The sequence below is a fragment of the Electrophorus electricus genome, chromosome 8 (genome assembly GCF_041902795.1).
Source record: "Electrophorus electricus isolate QZ-2024a chromosome 8, ASM4190279v1, whole genome shotgun sequence".
Classification (NCBI taxonomy): Eukaryota; Metazoa; Chordata; class Actinopteri; order Gymnotiformes; family Gymnotidae; genus Electrophorus; species Electrophorus electricus.
The window spans coordinates 4,935,500-4,958,209 of record NC_137504.1 but is presented as its reverse complement, the minus strand read 5'-3'; the positions used below and the strand labels follow the sequence as shown (position 1 = coordinate 4,958,209).

The following is a 22,710-nucleotide window of genomic DNA, read 5'->3' as shown; positions in this document are numbered from 1 at the left end:
GCATGTGTGCGCATGCACACACACACACACACACACACACACACACACACACACACACACACACACACACACACACACACACACACACACACACAACATGAAGGGTCACAGGCATTCTCAACACTTTATACATTCAAAAGTGTTGACATCTATGAACTGAGAAAAATGGTGACTGGTTAAGTTAACTCTACCAAAGAAAGGAATATAAAGAATAATGTCTTAAAAGGTTCAGGTATTTAGCACTCTACTGATAGTTGTTAGACCTTTTTGATGATAAAGACCAAGAGGTTCAGAATGTACAGTTGAGTATCCAGTGGGAGTGAACTGAGTCCCAATTAAATATACATATATTGCCAGGAGCAAAGTCCTTCAACTAAAAAGACTTTGTATGCCACTAAAATACTGAGATGTTTTGTTTTCTACTCCTCATCACTGTGACATTTCAAAAGACATCATGGAGAATTATAGCCCTTTTTCAAAGGCATGACCATTACAATTTAGGAAATACAGAGTGCTCACCAGTGAGCAGTCTAGCATCTTTCTTGCTTTCTTTGAAATAGTGAAATTACTGTAAACTTTGTTGATGTACACAGAGAAAGACAAATGACTAATGACATTATACTTGGGAAGGTGTTGAAACTGGATAATGAAGTTCTGTTACAGCTCCGGTTCATGGGAGCCCTCCAGCACCCACAAGTTCTGATTCCCAAGTTTGCTCAATACATAAATGGTTTATGATGGTTCAAACCACTATCAATCACCCCTTCCATTGGGACTGGCTCTGGATAGTGAAAAGCTAAAATAAAGCACCAATCATTTCAGTAGTGCTCGATTCTTGGCAGCTGCTAACAAGGTTAAATGAATCCAGAAGAGCAACAGCTAAAGGCTGCATGGGGTGGAATGGAAAAGAGTAAATGTCGGGTCTCATGCAGAGCTTGGCCCAGCGCTGCCACACATCTGCAGCCTCGACAGGTAAGACAGGTGTGATGTTACTATTGCTAAATTAGGAATAAAGGCTATAGTAAATTACTATACTGAGCATGTACTTTTTCTGGCTTTGAAAAGGAGTCAGAGACGTTGCTGGAACACTTTAATGTTAAGTGCTGATGGTAACATCTTAGTAATTTGGCAACGAGGAGGGGGAAAGAGAATGTTTTTTTAATATAATCCCATGCATGAGTAAGAAATACTAGTAAAAATATAAGAATATTAAGATCACACATTAATTGCCATTTAAACTGCTGACTCAGAACTGTAGGAGCTGTCATGAAAGTGTCCACACCTCACATATTAAAACCAACAAAATCAATGACACAGCAGTCTCTTCCTCTTAAAACTGCTTCACTCTGCCTCTGGAGAAACTCTTTTGAATTTGTCTTACGTGCTTATTTCCGGACCTGCTTAAGCCCTAATCTATAATTCAAACTCTGGTCGCTTATTCTAAACGGTGTGTGTGTGTGTGTGTGTGTGTGTATGTGTCTATATGTGTGTGTGTGTGTGTGTGTGTGTTTTCTGGGTTTTGTTTAACATGCTGTGTATTTTTCCCAACCATCTATAGCAGCCGCCCTATATGGAGAATTCCCCTCAGCCAGGAGCAGACTACTGAAAAGCAGGCAGAAATGTCAACCAGGCATTAATTAAACTCTCTGGTCTAACTCCATGTCTCAGGCCATACACTTGTTTGTGAAAATGAATCGAGGTGTACACAACAGGAGCATTTGATGATGCGAAAATTCAATCAAAACATGGCATAACGAAAGCAAGACATTGCCACGGTCATTTCGAAAACTGATAAGAAATAATAACGGCATGAGTTCATGTTTGAGTCTCTCTTTACTCAGACTTCAACTAATATTAAATCCTGGAAGATGCAAGAAGAAGAAAAAAGCTACTTCAGTTATGCAAGCATCAAAACTACTACACTGGCTTCTCTCTGCTAAAAAACGTCTCTCTATACTTTTCATTCAGTGGACAGAACACTTTTTTTCTCAAAGCACCTGGCTCCCAGTCGCTGTCTCTGGGATTTTTGTACATGCTGTGGCGGTCTGAAAAGTGCCTCTTGTTATGAAGAGGTCAAGGTTACTTTTAGATTATCCACATGGTTACAGCTCCACAGACACTACAGCAAGATCCTGCACTCCTCAAGTATGTGTGGCAGGAGTGATTCAGGAAAGGCTTCGTGGTCAAAGGTCAGTCCGTCGAGCTGCAGCCATGATCTTGAACTGTTAGTGTGCACACTAGAATCGACCCAGAGGGGATTTCATCCTACTTCCACCCAGCCCTGCTGACCACTGGTGGCCACTATAAATATTATATAAATGCAGTTCAGAAGTTATAATGTAATAAAATGGATGGAATGCTTAATAGATGGAAAGTCTAATAATGTTAAGTATTGATTCATAAACAATGCACCGACAGTAATTACAGCTGAGAGTAAACAAGAAAGATTTTTTTAGGGGGAGACAGGGCAAGATCTGTTCGTATACTTTGTGTATGGAGCGCTTAACTGCTTTGTTTTTCAAAGCTCTTCGGTGTTCTTACATGAGAATTTTGTATATTGACATTACAGAAAGAGAGTAAAAAATGTGTCAGGATGAAGCAGATTGGATTGGACATGTCTGTGTGTGGAAGTGAGGTTAGGCCAGGGGGATAGTTTGCAACACGACACCTCCTGATTTATGGCTGTAGTGTACACGCCTCCAATTCTCCTCAAAGTCACCCTTTAACCTGCCTCTGATAACATGCCCAGCAGATAATACCAAAGGACCAGATAGTAAAACAAGGGGCCTTCAGAACCCTGGTTCAGAGCAGTGGAGCTGCCACTGAAAATGACTGCATGATCGCTGCTTAAACAGTTTCACGTTATGGCTTATAGCTGTGTTGATAACCTCCATTTGGCCAAAGTTTGAGACAGGACAGTCACGCATCAGGTCAACTCTTAACATTACCTGCTTTTGAGTTAATGACAAGCCTCCACATCCGGCGGCATATTTAGAACTGTATATGCAGTCTGATCTGCAAACCATTTTCTGTGAAAACATCAGAATCTGCACCTCTGTATTTCAGACTCAGGTACTGCTTCAGTGGATGAGTGAAACAATGATCATGGACAAGCATGTGCACAAACACAAATCATTCATACAGCATTCATTACAACACACACACACACACACGCACACACACACACACACACACACACACACACACACACACACACACACACACACACTACATTCAAACTACTTCTGCCTTCTGTACAGAAGCAGATCAAGATGGTAAATTGTGCTGTGTTCAGGACTGTATCGTATAAATTGTGACTGCTCTGTGTATCACATATTTGCTCAAAGCAATGTAGTCAGGAATGCACATCAAAATGTGTAAATGTGTTGACAATCAATCAATGGATCAATCAGTCAAGCCTCCAATGCGTTACTCCAGCTAAATTGAAGGAGACCTCAATGAATGAACTGATTAATGCAACACAAAGCTTCAAACTGTTGTCATACAAAACATTAACAAACCTCCAACCACTAACAAAACCACTTTGTGATTTTGCTAATTAATTAAATTAACCTTATGACAAATGAAGTGCAAATTAACACTGATGAATGCAGTGGCACTGAAGTGTAACAATTTTTTCCCCTCGTTTTAAAGATAACTTACAATAACTTAAAAATGATTTAAACTCACCAGGGGATTTATTAGAAGCTGCACCTTATTGGAAACACAGTGTATGTGTACAGTAAGAGACTGTAGCTGATCTGTTGCCCAGTTTGTATCAGCCATTCTCAAGACTCGTTTTGCCAGACTAGTGTGGGCAGAGCGTCAACACTGGCCATGCTCTGGGCCTTCATCATGGGAACTCTTCTGTCACATGTGAAAACCCAAGCACGCTGCAGTACTAGATGGTTTCACAACCATATTCATACCTTTCATCTCAGTGTTAATGCTGTTAGAATGGACAGCCATTCAATAGACAGTGGTGGTCCTGTGGATCCTGTAATTGTACATGTAATTGTTTCACCCATCGGGTGTGTCTAATAAAATTAGCCAGTAAGTGTAGGAGCAGGGTAAGTGTTTCTAATAAAATGAGTGATTTATTAATAAATGATTAGTGATTTAATGAAGAAAGTGTTTAGCCTGAAAACTAGAGACAAACTATTTGCACCAAAACACTTATGCTTGCAGCACTGAAAATAATGACCACAAGCGGCCATAAAATGATTTGTTGTCTGATGAAATCTCCAGCTTTTCTTAAGAGGATCTTACATTACGAGATCTGATAGGTTATCTGCACTGACTGAGATAACATTAGTGCCTCTCATCACGTCTATTTGATGAGATGCTGATCTGGCTTGGGGAAATTAAAAACAGCGGTGTGGCGGGTCACGGATTCAGATGTGCCAGATGAAGCCTTTCTAACACTGGCCTTTGCAGACCCAGTCCAATATATTATCTTCCCTTGGCTGGGACATCCTTCCAACCCATCTTGGAGATTGGAAGCTTGAAACTCTGCAACGCGCGACACCCATATGTGTCTGTCACTTGGAGCATATTGTGGGTGCATGTTGTAATTACTCATGGGCATCTCCTAGCAGCAGAAGTTTGTGTACAGAACAGATTGCCTTCTGATGCCATTTCTGTATGGAGGGAACTATGAGAGTTTTTATTTTTTAGTGTATGTGCACCTCTGTTCGCATATGTTTGTGCACGTCTGCTGTTTAGCATTGCTTGGGGTCTACAGAAGAGAAATAGGGAGTTAGTGGCTTGACAGATAACAAACAGCCTTGCCACAAGGGATGGGGGAAACGAATGCATCTTGGGAATTGATGCCAAAGTCCCCACCCACACACCACATCCCACAATCATTATAAGAATTTATCAGCAGTGCAGGACATGCAGCGTCTAAGAAGGATGGTACAAACAAGTTTTACTTCAGCATTCGATTGGCATGAAAGGAAAATTTAAAAACTTGGTTTAGAAAGAAGATAAATTCTGCCTGTGCGCACATGAATATATGAACACACAAGACACATAAAAATATCCTCTATTCCCTTTTTTTGCAATAACATTTAAACTTTCAGGGTTAGAGTGAAAGTCATCTTTGGTGCCTGGTCTTCAGAATTCTCTTTGCTGTTTGCCTGTGTCAGTAAATCAAGTGTAAGCAGTGCTGCAGCACATATCGTATTGACAGCTTACTTACAACTCACTGAATTATGGGAGAGTCAGAACCAGACAATTACTGGTATCTTAGCTTACATCATGGCAAGGGGTAGAAATGAGGCCGTGGCCCATACCACTGAGGCCAATTAAGACAGGATAATTTTAGACTCTAACACTGGGAAGGAAGAAAAAAAAACTTGCTTGCAGAGTTAATAGCTTTTTAGTTACTCAGCTAATTACTGGCATAAAGTCTCCATAGACTGCTAGAGTTTTTAGGCCGGAGGTATGGTTAAAAAAAGAAGTCTAATTATGTCAACACTCTGGGTTTTGGCACCAAGTGTGAGGCTGGATTGAGGACAAATTCCATCGATTCCTACCATTATTCTCTCTCCCAAATGGCCTTTTCCTCTGAATGCCTCTGCCATCAACCTGCTACTGGAAGGCAGTGCAAAACTTGTAAACGTCTGTTACCACTTTAAAAAGAGTTCGTTTTTCTTTTTTAAGGTCTGTTACCTGTTTAGTGGTATAGATACTGTGGAACTGGGCATGAGGGTGAGGGGCTTGGTGCAGACTGGGCGGGTCAAAACAGCAAAACAGCACCCTCCACAGGCTAGATCATGGAGCTCTGAGCTGGACGATGCTGTTCTCACACTTGTGGTCTCACCTTTATTTTCTGCAGTGGCCTATTTGCCCCTGGCTGTCATCATAGCAGGCCTGCTGTTGCCTGTGGTTCCTCATGAATGACAATTATTTGCTGTAATAAACTAGTGGCTAGAACTCGGTTTTAGATCACTGCTCAGTCTGGCCATCTAATTAAAAGTGCATTTCCTAATGGTTTTAATTAATTTGAGGTCTCCCTGGTGAAATTATCAAGTGGAGCGCAACGTCATCTGCTGAACATTTCTGAGCCTATGCTTCAACTTTTGAAAGTGGCAAAAACAAATGACCAGTCTGCTTCTGATGCACTTTCAATTATGAGATACAATAATTACCTGCAAGACCCATGAGCATTAAACACCTTGAACAAAAACCTTCCAGAGAATAGGAGCAGCTTGGCTCGCACTCTTCATATTTATTGGGAAGAGTGATATACACTCAAAATCCACTTTATTAGAAACCATGTCAGTGTTAATGCAGTGCTGGAAATGAGCCTCCCAGTGACATTTCATCTACAGGTCCTGTGGTCAGAAAATGTCCAGAGCTGAAACGGGTAGAGGCAGTAGATAAATTGTGCATGCCAGCAGAGTGGCTAGAGTCCATAGCTACACCTATAAAATACATCTCTAAAATAGGTGCACCAAATACAGTGCAGGCGCAAGGTACATGGTTCTAAAAATCAGGGTGGTGAGGGTACACAATCAGCTTCTTAACCCCCCCCCGGGGTCCCTGATTAAACAGCTTTCAATAATTCATTTACACATTACATCTGAAAAACATAATTTATAGTGTCTGTGCAGCAGAAGTCTTATGCTCCAATCCCAGAGGTAGCTAGAGTCGGCAAAATCATACTTATGTAAGTAAAATAACTTTTTACTCAAGTAACTTTTTACTCAAGTAAAGATGTGAGTAAGAAGAAGGAGGATCACGTCAAAAACAGGGTGACCTATGGCACCACACTGCACGGTAGCTTCTACACTGTAGCTACATAGACCATCTAAAAGCATAAGAACAGAAGTTTTCTTAGGCATTATTGTTTACATTTTAAAGTAACTGTGTGAGCAATAATAAAATGAATAAATGGAACTATGCCAAAAAGTGCTTAATAAATTATGATTTAAGTGTTGTGGCATGAATGAACTTCAAAAAGAAAACTTGATTAAAATTTCACATTACTAGATACAACTGAGCAAATGTGACCAGTTCATACCTATTTCTGCTTAGTTCTACAGGGCAATGGCACTGAACAGTGAACTGTTTCCCCACTTTAACATGTCTGACTAATCTCTTGAAAGACTGGATAATTAGCTGATGACTTCAATTGGGAATAAGAGCAGAGAAACACATTAAATTATGACCTGCTGTCTCCTCCAGCACTTGTGTTTGAGAATCTTAATAGAGGAGCAACCAAGTTCTTAGCTGGTAAGAGGCTGTCTGCTATGTAATTCTGAGTTTTGCATAATCAGTGCCTTACCACAGTTCTCGCTAAAACATAAAACAGGCTAATAGATATGGGGTGTACTGAGCTTGAAGCCCTACAATCAATAAAACAGGTAATACCCCAAGCCCAGCCTGCATGTATTAGATGAGCGACTTGGCCCACATATAGCAGTGTTGCTATGTGAGCCTAGTGGCAACTGGCCATATGAGCAGAATGTTGAAATCTCCTCCAGATCTCACAGGCTCGCTTACATATGCTGATGATCCGATAAGAAGAGAACAGCTCCTACAGGGACAGGTTCCACCAGTCTGCTCTGAGCGCCTGACACTGGCACATCAAAAGCTCCTGGCCCTACACATGGGCAATTTGTTTAACTAAACAATTAGAATGTCACATGACTTGTCCTTTTGAGATACTGTAGACACAGTGGACAGAGAGTCGTATTGGAAGTATACAACAGAGCCTGGCACATATGAATGGGCTGAATTTCCATCCAGTTAAATCTGGGTCATTCAGATGGGCCTAGAGTCTCTTGTGTTTATAATGAGATCATAGTCTGGATTCAGTTCCTTACCAATGATCACTGTATAAACATGCATGAACCACATGCCTAAACGCGTGAAGTTCCTTTTCAGGATTCACTTAGTGAATGCCTGAATATACAAATGTGCACCCCAATTGAAAGCAATGCTCTCCTATAATTCATCATGTTTGAAGACAACCCTGGACTGCAGATATTGTGTGGATGTATATCTGGGTCTCTTTCCACCTTATCTACAGCTGGCTACAACTCTGCTGTTAGTGCTAAGCCCTGTCTATACAGTTACATGTCACATGGAACCACTGGGAACTGTGGAGTCCTGTTAGAATAAGAAAGGGACCTCATTTGAACATGCCATTCTTTTCAATAAACACAAGCCATCACTCAGTGATGACTCTTTCTCCATCTGGGCTCCCACAGGGAAGGGCAGGATGAGGGATTGCAGGGTGGAAGTCTGTGATGAAAATCAATGCCATGATTTTACTTAATCAGTTTGAGAGGAATTTTGTCCCCGCTTAAATGTCAAATCTGCTGGTCGCCTGAAATGTTTATATAGTGGGCTTTTTTTCCCCCTACCATGGACATGTATTTACATGGATAAATAGTTCATATTTTGTTTTAATAACTTTTTAAAAAATATTTAGATGCAAAGCTTTGTAACACAGAAAATTTTAGAAATAACAGATACAATGTACCACCACAAATCCTTACGCAACATCGCTTACACAACAAAGCTCAGATGGAAAAAAAGAAAAGGAAGTCTGAAGTGTACAGAAGCCTTAGTCCACTTATACACTGAAACAAAAGTGTCTGTGAGAGAGAGAGAGAGACAGAGAGAGAGAGAGAGAGAGACAGAGAGACAGAGAGACAGAGAGAGACAGAGAGAGAGAGACAGAGAGAGAGAGAGACAGAGAGAGACAGAGAGAGAGAGACAGAGAGAGACAGAGAGAGAGAGAGAGAGACAGAGAGAGACAGAGAGGGGGAGAGATTCTGGGAAAAATATGTGGAGGGTAAATGAGCGAAGCAAAGTGGACAAGATGATTTGCTCTCATGCAGAGCACTTCTTTGTCCAGTATTAGTAGCCTTGGCACCTGCCAAAATCATTTATCAGAATTTGAAGTTGCTACAATGACTGCACATTTCCCCGTAAGACAACAGCAGCGTTGTGCACTTTTATAATTAGAATGATACCTTGCGGCAAGCCAGAATTTGAGTGGGTCAGATTTACTGCCAACTCTAACCATAGCTTTTAGTGCCTTCGCAGGGCTACAGCTGAGAGATAAATAGCACTGCGAATCAGACCCCTGATTTAATCACTCGCACTGTCAGGCACAGCACCCACAATTTAGGGACCCCGGTGGTAACTTCACACAAAGCGGCGCCCACAGGCAGGCAACACAGTGTCGTCTGGAGTCATTAAATCGTGCCGTGCACGTGGGATTATGTCGCTGTTTTTCACTCCTTGCAAGCACTGCATGCGTGACTCCCTGAGATGTTTGAAAGAAGCAGTAGATGGATGGCCCGGTATCACTGTGCTGGTGTTACACTGGTAGGCTTCTTAATGTGTGTGATTTGCTGAGCTGACAGGCTGGGAGTCCCCTTTGTGAGAGGCACGCTGTCAGCATGCCACGCCTCCTGGATATGTGGAAAACCTGAAGAAAGGCCAAACGCGGTGAAACACTGGTGAACTACACCGTCAGACTCCATCAGGCTCCTTCTCTGAAGTGCACGATTATACTTACAAACTCACCACCACTGCTGCAGATGAAAAGGTGGTTGGCTTAGCAGCGTGACAAAATATTCTGTCAATATCTCGAGTGCATCTGGGGGCTTACTGGAGCAGGAACAATATCAATTCTAATCACTTTAACCATTAGTGTGCACAAATCTTCATAAGGATTAATGCAGACAAATGGGGACTCACTGACATTCACATTTCTCATTTTAACTGGATTATCTTTCTTCTGCAACGCTGTGACTCAATGTGACTGTCCAGTCGCTGTATTTCCTTCCCAACCCTCTGCTGTGCAAAGGAGTCTTTGATACTTGGCTGAGTAATGGAAGCGTGATGAAGCATTACTGTCCTCACTGGCTCCTCCCACTCCTCCTATAAACCTCTTTTGCCTCATGCCTTCTTGCCCTCCTCTCTATCCCCAAATCCATTTGTCTAATAGGCCCGGGCTCAAATGTGACACAGTCCCAACCCCAGAGGGATGACTGACAAAGTCTAGGGCATGCCTGGATTACCACACCCATCCAGACGCTGCCGCTACAGGAGAACAGACGAGAGAGAGTGGGGTCCTGATTTATGGATCCCAGCGGACGGGCTGCGTAAACCTTTCAAAGCACTCCATTAATTATCCCCTGGATCAGTGCTGGAAGCCAGCTCAGGGGCTTTTTTCCTTGATTACTGAGCCTCGGTCTATGGCGGCGCGAACAGACCGAAGGAGGGAGGAAATTATGGGCTTCGGCCCCTCTCTGCCTTAATCATGCCCTGAGTTCTTTAGGTGGCCTCATCAGAGACACCGCGTTCCTCTGCACCAGCGGGCATCACCCAGCTGAGCACATGGACGACGGAATGAATCATATGGCTCTGGGTTGTGTCCCACATTCGGGATAGCTGTGTGGAATGGAGCAAGGAGGATCCGAGCAGTCCCCACCTTGCCATTTGCCAGCTTCAACCCCGCCTCTCACTTTCCTAGGAATCATGAATGCCTCCTTTTGAGATGGCATGTAATTTTCCACATGAAAGAGTGCAGATACAGATATCCCCTCACCAGCCAACTGCAAGCATTAGCCCTTGGATGAAATCTTCCTCGCTCAGAGGCAATTTGGACTCGTAAAGGAATGGGAGTGCAAGGAAATGATGATGTAATGCTGTCTCCTTTAGACTGAACATGCTCAAACTCAAGACTTCCTTCATCCTTTGGTCTGTGATCAAGACTGGCAGTATTGGTATCTGATCATGAGGGCAGAGCAGTGTGTGTGGTGTATTGAGACAAAGGTAGAAACTGTACGTGTGTATGCAACCACATGACAATTCTCCACCCTCGCTTCCATATGACATCGCTTACTTCCCACATTACTTTGTGGCTTTGAGAGTGCCAGCCATCCAATGAGACAGCTGCATTTTCTGCTCTTTCTCCATGTTGCATTCATTTATTTCCTTCAAATGAAGTTCCTTCGGGCTCACATGTAAATGAACGCTCGTGCTCAGTGTCTTGCAAAGTCACTGAAGTGAGTAATTTTTGCCAGAGTCGGTACGAGCTGAACCCTAATTAGTCCATTTTCATCAGTTTGGCATGGGATGAAAACAGATGGTTTACATGACAAAGTTAATGTGGATTTAACTAATCCGGCTTCCTTGAGCAGCAGGCCAATTAAAACCACACTAAGCTGACAATGAGAAGCAGAAAGGAGAGCAAACAAATGAGCGACAGATAGGTTTAATTGAGCTGATGTGCAAAAGGAAATAAATCAGAAAGCCTGGAGAGAAAGAAAAGATGCTCAGAGAGAGAATTAAAAGAAAGATCTTTACCATCTGATAGGAAATTCACACTTAAATGATATATTGCAGGCCCAAGAGAGCTCACCGACCTTTTAATATCAGAAGAAAAAAAGAGGTCACGCGTCCATGTGATGAGAATGGGAACCGCTCATCCAAGCTTAAAAGGAATCTGCTGTTAGAGACATCTTTTAATCTGTAGTCATAGACAAGAGCCATTCAGCTGCATGCAGCAAATGAATGATGGACAACTCAGAGGGCAAGAGGGCCCAGCGGAGAGCATTAGGCTGCCAGCTCGCTCAGGTGTGGGTTTGCAGAGAAGTGATAGAAGCAAAACTTCTGGCTCACTGTTATATCAGGGCTTGATTAAAAACTAAATAAATAAATAAATTTTATATATATATATATATAGCCAAAGTCATTCAGTATGTAATTCAGCAATTATCAGTTCGGTGGCAGATAGCCACCAAGGAATGATAAATAAATGACTAAACTGATGCATAATAAAATGTAGAGGTTTTTGGTCTCATTAAAGATTGCTAGTAAGCATACAATGTTTTTTTTGCCTTCAGGAGTAATATTTTGAGTTCGCGGCTTTGTTGCATCCTACTTTACAGCATGGGAGCAAGAATAAAGTGAGGAAGTGAAAAGGAAAACAAACCTCGGTCTCAGCGTTATGACCCCATCCAGCCTGTGAAGTCGCAACAGGGGCAGTCGAGGTAAACAGCGAGTGATACAATATAAAACCAGAGGAGACCACAGTAGTGGAATAAATGCAGGTGTACTTTACAATCAACATACAAATATATACAAATGGGTGAACCTTCAGCAATGCCGATACAAAAACACACTAAAACAAAAACGCTAAGCTAACCAAAACAAAAGATGCAATCACACACTGACTCCATAAGCAAAAAAATAACATAGACAAAACACAAACTCAAACCCAAAAGCTAACGGCAGCCACTCTCTATTTACCGGTACACACTAACAAAACACACACCATATACAAATATTCACCAGGAACCAGAGTCAAAGGACAAGGCAGAGCTCAAGGTACTAAACCAGAAACAGGTCTTAACACAGAACAAGAGGCAGATTGATCATACAGAGTTTACCAACAAATGAATATGGAGCACACAAGCGAGTCTCCCCATCTTGTTCCGGGCAGGGCCTTTTATGGGCTAGCCGGAAATACCAAAGGAGTCTGGGGTGGTGCAAACATGCATGGAATGGACTGAAGCCTAGAATGGATCTGGAGTGGAGGAAACTGGAGACAGATCTGGAACAAACACAGCACGCATACAGAACAAACACCAAAAATGCACCTGGGTCATGACATCAGTCATCAAACCAAAACACTCAAATGTCAACAAGTCTTAATTTCAAGTGCAATTTTTTTGCATAAGCATCAACAAGATCACATGCCATAATTGTGCCTTATCCTGAAAGCATCAAAAACAAAAATATAAATATGCCTCCTAAGTACACACCAGCCCCAAACAACATGCCCAAAGAACAGATGAAACGAAAAAAAAGGGTCAGTTCTCCTCGAGTCAGTGAGGGGTAAACGATTATAACACACTCAATAACAGCACGAAGGAAGATTCATATTTACAAAATGGAGATGTACAAAAAAGAGCTAGTTTAAGAAGACTAGTTGTGCGACTGAACAGCTTCATCTGTCTTCTCCCACATGCTCCATCTGGCAATCCGGAATGTTCAGCTTTTAAACACTACACCCACGGGTAATGCCAATCAGCCACGTAGGTGGGATGGATCCATCATCCAATCACCAACACTCTTGAAAGACACACACACACACAAAGATGAAGCCTGACAGACACAAGAAAAAAACAAAAACAAAACTAACTAGCTTGCAATCAAGAGTTTCAATTGTCCTTGACTTGTGGTCATATGGCTTGGACTGCTCTTCATCTGTATATGAAAAGCATCACTCCTTTTCAGCTCTCTCAGCTTGTCAACTAACAAGACTGAATATTAAAGAGTATACAGCCATACAATATCTAATGATATACAGTAGTAGTAAATCAAGTCAAGTCAAAATGTCCACCAAAGTGCTGAGCAATATCAATTCAAAATAAACCATTACAAATGATTAAATAACTAAAGCTGCACAACATTAAAACATGGTGTTAAACCTACAATGAAACAACCAAGACAAAACAGATTACTGACACAAATGCCTGAGAGAATAAGAGAATAAGCTTGACTTAAAAGCATCTATTGTAGAGGATGCTTTTATAAAAACCCGAAGATTATTCTAGGGACTTGGGTCAGCAACAGAAAAAGCCTGGTCACCTTTAAACTTCATCTAAGAGTGTGGAACAGCAAGGCGCAATTGACCAGAAGATTTTAGAGCTTGTGAGGTGGAATGAAAGCAGGGGAGGTCGCAGATATAGCTCAGGGCCAAGCCATGCAAAACTTTAAAGAACTAATAATAAAATAAAATACTTTAAATTCAACTCTATATTTTACTACTAACCAGTGCAGTGCTGCCAGTAAAATCGTAATATTCTCCCTTTTCTTCCAGTCAGGAGCCTCACTGCTGCATGTTGGACCAATTTTAAATGTGACAGACTAGACCGACAGATTTCCAGATACAGTAGTAATTCAGTAGGAAATTACAATAGTAATTCAGTAGGAAATAAGAGTGTGGGCAACTATTTCCAAATCCTTAAAAGACAGAATACTTATTTTTGCTATACTCAAGTTGAAATAAGCTCCCTCTCACAACAGCGTTTATTTGCTACTCAAAGTTACAAGCAGAGTCAAAAATAACACCAAGATCTTTTGCATGGGTATGTACATTAGATGTTAATGGCCCCTGATTGTTAGCTATGGTCCTGACTGAGTCAGAATTTCCAAAAACGATAATGTCTACACCTATACCTAGGTTTAATTTAAGAAAATTCTTTGACATTCAGCAGTTTATATCTTTCAAATAATCAGAAATTTGATGCAAATAGTCATTATTACCTGGTTTAGCTGGAAGGTAGAGCTGTGGGGCATCTGCATAGCAATGATATGGAATTTTGCACTTCTAAAAAATGAACCCAAGCAGTAGCATATATAAAGAAAACAAAGTAGGACCTAAAATAGAATCCTGAGGTACCCCACGGGTAACAGGTACTGAGGAGGAGAAAAAATTACCTTGACAGAGAAGGTCCTATTTTCCAGATAAGAGGCAAACCACTTTAATGCAGTTCCCTGGAGACCAACACCACACTTCAGATGATCTAGCAAAATAGATTGACCAATAGTGTCAAAGGCTACATTAAAGTACAAAGACAAAATAAAACAACATACTTTCCAGAGTCAACAGCTAAAAGTAAGTTATTGAATAACTGAAGACATTGAAGAGCATACTCAGCACTGTGGTGCGCGCTAAAGCCTGATTGAAAAGTGTTGAGAAAGGACAACCTTCTCTAAAACCTTTGATAGGAAAGATAATTTGGATATTGGATATCTAAGGTTGTCAAGGACAGAGAGATCTTGTCCAGGCTTTTCAAAAGAGGCTGAATAACAGCAAGTTTAATAGCAGCATGTTCAAGAAGGACTGCTATTTATTTTAGACAAGATACTCGGCCTGACAAACAGCAGCACATCTTTAAGGCACATCCAGAAAGTAAGTGGTAGGCCTCATTTACATTATCAAATCTTTTAGAAAAACAGAATGTGTAGGTAAATTAGAGGAATCACTGACTGAAATGGAAATATTTCCTCTTATATTATCGATTTTGAGCAGATGCAATTGATCATATCAGGACATGTAGAACAGAACAAATAAGATAATCAGTGCTAGCTAATCAGTGCTAATCTGATTGCTAGGATCCATTCTTCAATTAAAGTTATGAGTGGGTGTCCAGAGAGCTTCTGGGGCAGTCCTGGTGTAACTGATGGAAGATGGTAAGCTGCATGTACTGACCATTTAGTCCAGTAGGGAACAACCAATACGTTATCGTTAAACAATGGGGTCAAAGGTGAACAGGCAAAAACATAGCAGGCAAATCAATGTTAGAAACCAAATTGATCAAAACTGAGTCTAATAATGAGGAATGCGAAGAAATAAAACTGCGAAAAAGCAAGCACACAGACAAAACCCCTGCTTCAGGCCATGAAAGTATAAATTCTGAAGGATTAAATAGGCAGTAACCAGGAGCTGTTGCACTGAGTTGGAGGATATGACCAGGATGTAGCAAGATGGAGTTGGAGGGACAACTCTAGTGACTAACAGAGTGAAAATAAGCACTCGTTATTGTGTATTTATTGTGTATTTAGCTTTGCCACCTTTAGTGAGTGTTAGAGCTGCAGTGAAATGTTACATATATTTCAAGAATTAAACAAATTCATTTATTTATTCTGTTAAAACACACACAGTGTATTTGCAGTTTTCTCAGATTGTTAAACAGAACAGAGCAACCCTCCTCCTGGAAAACTAGTCTCCTGCAGGGTTTAGCTCCAGTGCAAACCTAGCACACCAGATTTAGCTAATTACCTTCTTCATAGCTCTTTAATTCGCTGAATGGGATATGTTAGATGTGGGTTGGCACTAAACACTACAGGAAGGGTTGGGGATCCCATATTTAGAACATTAATGTACACACCTGAAATCCTTGATAAAATATAAATAAATTACAGAGTCTTGATGACAAATCTCCTGCTACAGCATCCATTACAGTTTTCCTCTGTAGGCATTATGCATCGCAGACACAGTTTGGTGATCTTTCTTCTCCATAAAATCAGCTTCTCAAACCTAAACCTAACAGACATTGTTCTCTCAGGAATGGAAAGGACAATATGGTCATTGTGATCCTCTAGTTCTGCTCATTATGGTTTGATTGCATTAACATTTGAAACAGGAATCATATCAGCAAAATCAAGTTCACTGCTTATTGGCATCAAAGGCAATGACAATACCGAATGCAATTTACCTGATCCTAGCATGCAATGGCATGTGTGACAATGGCATTTAATGATAATCTTTCTCTGTCGGATGTTTTGTTTTTGTCTCTGAATCCCTATGATGTGGAGTGTGGGAGAAAGAAGGTGGATAATGAACAAATGTGCAATGAGTGCAGGACCACTGAATCATTTCTTTCACCTCTAATGCCACCTAATGTCTATCACTCTTTTCTGAGAAGTGATACACTTATGACAAAATTAAGAGATGTTTTTGTTTTGGTTCCTCAAGTCATGCAGCATTCAAAGCAATAATAACTGTAGTCATTTTCCCCCACCATGCAACGTTTACCCTTTTGGACTACTTCACAGGATATGGCTACATTTGTGAAAACAGCCAAAGTTAAACATTTTAAATGTGGACCCCCATCTTAGTTTTCTTCCAGATTAACTTCTTCTTTACAATCACTTGTTAGGACGCTTGCCAAAGTTTACAATGTGGAAACTAATGAAGTACTTTATTAGTGTAGTCATGTAAATTTAGAACCGGTATAACTACATATTCATGTTCAGGATTTTTGTTTCCATCTTGCACATCAAATGAATTAATATGTCAGTTTGCTTCATGATGGACTGCCATCTCTAAATATTTTTTTGTAGGTTTTTTTTGTCAGTTGTAGGTGCTGACACACAGCCATCCACTTTAAATTAGAACACATTCCTTCCCCACGGTGGGTAAATACATAGCCCAAAAATCTCTTATAGCCCTTTAGCTATTGGTAAGGTGTTATCTCTAAATCTCACTGGTTTACCTTCCTGTAAATATTCTGGCACCATCTTTTTTTTGATACATAACATGTCTGGCAAGACAAAACCAAAGACTTTACACTGAAGCATTAGGGTGCAAGGACCCAAAGTCACTGACCATTATACAATAGTGTAGCAGCTCGAATAATGCCAGAAAAGCCAGCTAAAGGTTCTCATGCTTCAATAGTGTAAACAGTAAAAACATAGCATAGGTTTAGAGTATATTGGCAGTTTGTGGTTTTAAGTTCTTCGATCAAGGCTTTTCTTGCACTTCTGCCTTCAGACTTGGACTGATCTTTGTGTTGATCTCGATCTATGTTGAACTTCTGCCTTCAGACTTGGACTGATCTTGCATTGATCTCGATCTAAGTTGAACTTCTGCCTTTGGACTGATCTTGTGCTGATCTCAACCATGCTTCTCTGCTTTCAGATGGGTCCAAGCTGTGGCACTTCCTCCTTGATCAGATGTGGAAGTCAGTGGACACTGAATTATTACCCTCCTGGTTTTCAGCTTGCAATCAAAGCAGAGTGTTACCGCTGTCATGACCTGACCTCTCAATCACTGTCTCAGACTCAAGCTGAGCATAAATACAGTTTCTCAAATCACCCTCTCCAATAATGGCAAGATAGTTGAGGTGTGCTACCCTCAATGAATCTGTCTGCTGTTATAAAACTATGGCTGATAGCCTTCCAATAATCAAATTATGACTGCTAGTCTTCCCTAATTTTATTTTTAATTAGAACCCCACACCTGGCGGATGCTTTAGATAGACAGATAGATACAAATTCCAAAACAGCTGGCTTTGATGGCTGTGCCACATTATGCTTATTTTCACATGACTGATTATCTGCCCTACAACCTTCTAACTACTGATTGAAGTTATGTTACTAAAGGAATCTGGCTGCATGAGACATTCTTCTGCACTGTGCTCCATGGCATGTAATAATTGGTATATTTTTGTATCATTACAACATTCCCCTGTGATTTCAGGATGGAACAGAGCTGTTTTGTGTTGATGCACAAACTTGGTACCTATATCCTTGTATCTGAAATTCAGAAAACAAATGTATTCATGTCTTGAGGAGCTGAGGCTGGGTCCTTTGGGAAATGGGACACAAGACTTCGGTCCCTTTGGGAAGCAAGAGTTGCACTGCTTGCTTCTCTTTCTCTCTCTCTCTCTCTCTCTCTCTCTCTCTCGCTCTCTCTCTTTTTTTTGCATGCCTCTTTAAACAACAAAGATCTAAAAGTGTGACATGCAGAGATGACTTTTGGCATTGACACCAAAACAGAACTCTCCTGTGTCTGGGGAATTTAATTACAAATCTTTGTCCACTACCAATAGTTATATTTGCACGCCAGCCATGTCAGCCTGCTTTATCTTATAAGTTTCAGATAAATGTATGAGAAACGTTTCAGTAGAGAGTTCATCCTTGTTTAAAAAAAACCAAACTCCAACACAGCAGCTCTACATAAATGAGGATAGGGAGGCTTTCAAAGGTTTCACTAACTCACAAAATGCTAACATCGAAGCTTTCTTCCTATTCACTAATTAGCTACTCCACCCAATAAATACATTTACAGCATTGTGATCTAAAAAGCTAGGAGAATGCTTGTTGGGGACATTTTGAAGTGTACAAAAATGAGCCGAATTATCTGAACACAAAGCAAATTTCTCAAGCTTCAAGGGCATTCCAGATTTTTCTACAGAGAGACAACAAAAGGCACCTGAGAATTAGAGCACATTTCTGATCACCAGGTAACATTTTTTATTAACGTATTCTTAGAATGTTCCTTTGTCTTGTAATTAGTTCAAAACATATAGCAAACTCAGTCAGTTAGATCATCTACAAAGCCTAGAGGAAAAAAGGAACCATATCCTACTGGCTGGTGTTCTTTCACAGAGAGTTCATTTATCTAAGCCTGGAATTAGAGCCTTGTCCAGAGCAACAAAAAATATGGTCCCTATGTGGAAGACAGACAGACAGATTTGGAATTCCTGAACAATAGTGTTGTTTCGGAAGCTGGTGGGTGCAGTGAGGTGGCTGGAACATTTTCTTTTCCTTGAAGCTTGAACAGCAGACCTTCAAAGCGACTCATGGGCCACTCAGTAAAAGCTGTTAAACAGTGGACAGCAGAACCAGCAAAGAATCTCCCAGGGCCAGCTTTGTGAGAGAAGGAATACAGATCCATTTCTCAGCTTAATGGGAACCCTACTGCCTCTACGTGCCATTGTGAACGAAAACCTAGAAAATGGCCGAGCTATAAAAGTACTTCCCGCTTACTGACAGATGCTGGGAGATAAACACTGGGCACGTGCAAACACAGCCTGGTTCTTGAACGCTTCCTGAAAACCTTAGTTTGACTTCCAGGAGTCTACCGCCATGCAGATTTGCCTCTTTAGCAGCAAAAATAAGCTCACTATGTAACTACAGCATATTAAAAGAAGTACACCTACACTTGTCTCCAAATAACAAGGTAAAAGCTAATGTGGTGCTACTAGGCATTAAACTCACTGGAGTTTCTTTATCTTAAATGCCATAATTATCAAATTGCAGTAGGATTGCAGCACTACACAACAAAGTAAGACCACAACCACTCATTATATAGACAATTATTATAATAAATACCAAGGTGCATTGTTTAGTGCATCTTTTATGAGATGTTTTCTCCATACTGTGACTATGTAGAAGTTTTGTTTGGTCCAACTTTTAAGAAATGAGTTGATGACAGTAAATGACAGCTGCTTTTTAGAAGCCACACCTGCACTCCCCACCAGCTCCGTTAGCTGTACCAAGCCTTGTAGCCTCGTCGGTTGACGAGTATGAAAGCCAATCATGGCTGTATTCCACACGCACAGATGAATTTTCCCCTGTAGAGTGTGTTCACACACGTGGGCCCAATAATGTGCTAAAAACCTGTCAGGCGTGGCACAGGCTAGAAACCAGAGACGCAGACCACTTATGCCACACCGTAGCTGGCGTGTTTACTGGGGATAATGAGCTGCTCCTTGAGGGCTGCCCTCTCATTATACTGCACGGGTCCATCGGGCTGGGCCGGGCCTCTGGCAGCCCCCCGGCGGCTTCGGACAAGGTTCCGGGGTCCGTTTTGGCTCAGGCCGTCTCCCTTACTTTCCAGAACACGATCACAGGCTCCTTGGAGGCGCTGCTCTGGCGCGGTGTGTTTCATGTCTGGCGGAAGAGCGTATTCCCCCTACAGAGCTGCAGAGTCTCACTGCAGAACTCTGTAGGAGGATCTCGTAAGCCGTGTCAGTGGCATTCACTAAACACAGCTATCGCTTGCTGTGACTGTGCCCGGAGAGTGTGTCGCTCTAATAATGTCATGCTTTTTGACCCTACAGGGTGTTTTCTGTGTCAGTGAGGCTGCTGGGACATGCCAGTCATTGCTGTGCATAGACAGGTCTCGACCTCTGGTGTTTATTTATAATGGCCATGGTTCAGAAGAGGAGGAGCAGAACATGGAGGCTAACAGGGTGCAGCGCCTCGAGCAGTGCACGTTCCACAGAGAAATCCCGTTAAAACGCTGCTCACGGGGGAGGCGGCCTCTGTGCTGGCCATCCGCCACTCCAGACTAGAGCTCTGCTGAGGGGAGGAGAAGCTGAGATGTGAGGCTAAAGGTCAGCCAGAAACCCCATCCAATCATGTACGCCTATTCCGTGCTCCCTGAATGCTCATAATGTCGGAGTTAAGCTGTAGCTCTGCATGAGGCAGTCATCTGCTTTGTCGTTTTATGAGGGAGAGGACCGCGATCCTGCTCTTCTGCTCTTCAAATTAGATTCACCCGCACCAAGTAAGTGTAATCCACTTAAGTGGGCTTGGATTCTGTCTCTCTTTTATTCAAGGGCAGGTATATCTTTTCACACAAATCCTATCATCTCCTCGCAGAAACCTCTCAGAAAATATTACTTCTGGATTTACAGCCAGCAGGACTTAGTAATGTTAGATTCTCTATACAGTATTTCCATAGCTTTGCTCTACTACCCCAGTGGCCATTCAAGAATTAGACCAAATCCACTTTGATGGTGCAAATGGTGCACAGGAGTCTGATTCTTCTATGTTCAGCTGTTCAACTAGTTAATTTTTACTGTGCCTCAGGTATCATAGTTGACATTATGTTTTCAGATGACAAACAAAAGATTAGTGACAGGCTACATCAAGGCTATATATATATATATATATGTGTGTGTCAGATCAGAATGCACAGTCTGTACCAGTACACAGGTATCAGCACTCTGCTCTCTGCTTTATAAACAATATACAGTATGCATATCATGGGAGTGACTTACATCGTGCTTACAACTTGCTGAATGCAGCATTTGATATATATTACTTTTTATGAGCATTATGAGTTCTTTAATGAATTAAGGCTTTTCTTATGATACAAGAAATGTAAATAATTTCATACTTTCACACTGTGATATGCAAGGCATATTACAATTGCAAAATGTGGCAATATAATTACAACAAAATATTTGTCCATGCAGCCATATTTCATTAATGGTGTTTGATATAAGATGTTAAACAAATACACACAGAAATAAATTAATGAACAAAGAAAGTAAGTACAACAAGTTATAATTAGAGTTCCAATTGCAGGACTCTCCTCACTTCTTTTGTGGTCAGTCCAATCTGATTTCTTTCCACTGGCCCAGTGTGTTAGTGCAGCTGCCGCGCTAACCATGGCCACACAGCACCCACACAGATCAGGATCATCCACCGCCCCGATCCCTGAGGCTCCCCCACCAATAGCACCTGGTCACTGGAATAAAATAAATGAACAAAAACTCGCAGACAAACAAAAACCTATGGGTCCAGCTGAGCCCTAAACGGAGTTTGGCCTCAAACAGCCGCACACAATGGCCAATTAAGAGGAGAGGATTAGTGCACTCTGCCCACTGGCTCCCTCTCTGCTCTGTAGGGACAAGAGCTGAAGCATATGGACACGGTTGACTTCAGGCACAGTGGAAGCCAGAATAGCAGCTGAAGCCGGGCTCTGCTGAGCGGCTGCGTGTACGAGGGCGGGGGCAACATAGGAGCCTCGCAAACGAGAGAGAATCCGAAACAAGTATAAAGCAAAACAAATTTCTTATTCTCGTCTTACAATTGAATGATTTGTTTTCTAATATTCTGTTCGGCATGAATGCGGTCTAGCATAACTGCGTGGGGTTTTCAGAAATTATTTGATTTGCCATGGTTTCTAGTTGTATTTATTTTGAACCATTACAGTAATTCAGGCTATAAAAAATAAAAAATAAAGTGCTTATGCTTTATGATACTTTTTAACTTTTGAAGCTGCTGAGCTCGAGCTCCATACTCCCTGCTCAGAAGACGTGCCCGTCCGAGAGAACAGGGAGGCAGCGAAGCATAGGGAGCCCGCTGTGCTCAGGCGGAACCGAACAGGGCTCACGGACGCGCTAACTCTATGACGGAGTTTGAGCAGGAGTTGATGAGGCCATTCTTCTCTCTGATAAAAGCAAGGTGTGTGGCACAGGCCAAACACAAAGGCACCCCATGCAGGTAAATCATGCCACACACTGCTCTGTAATCATGCCACAGTCAGGCACATTCAAGATTGCCATTCTCAGCGGCGCGTTACTGTGTGAACACCACCCATTCAGAGTTATCTTTTATTTTTTCTGTTAAACCATGCGTGGG

At 41.6% G+C, this 22,710-nt stretch overlaps 1 protein-coding gene and 1 long non-coding RNA gene across 7 annotated transcripts in view; one reads left to right on the top strand and one right to left on the bottom strand.

Moving 5' to 3' along the window:
• sfswap (splicing factor SWAP) overlaps positions 1-22,710 on the bottom strand; it is a 95,917-nt gene that overhangs the window by 300 nt on the left and 72,907 nt on the right. The gene's annotated exons all lie outside the window — the stretch shown is intronic.
• The window catches only part of LOC118241553 (uncharacterized), a 39,419-nt gene that overhangs the window by 13,762 nt on the left and 2,947 nt on the right, over positions 1-22,710 (top strand). For 3 of the 5 annotated variants that reach the window (XR_014124850.1, XR_014124848.1, XR_004776170.2), the window contains exons 2-5: positions 11,880-12,026; positions 17,468-20,845; positions 21,974-22,120; positions 22,348-22,572. This is a non-coding gene — a long non-coding RNA (uncharacterized LOC118241553). The remainder of the gene's footprint in view (positions 1-11,879; positions 12,027-17,467; positions 20,846-21,973; positions 22,121-22,347; positions 22,573-22,710) is intronic. The other 2 variants (XR_014124851.1, XR_014124849.1) reach the window with 1 other exon arrangement.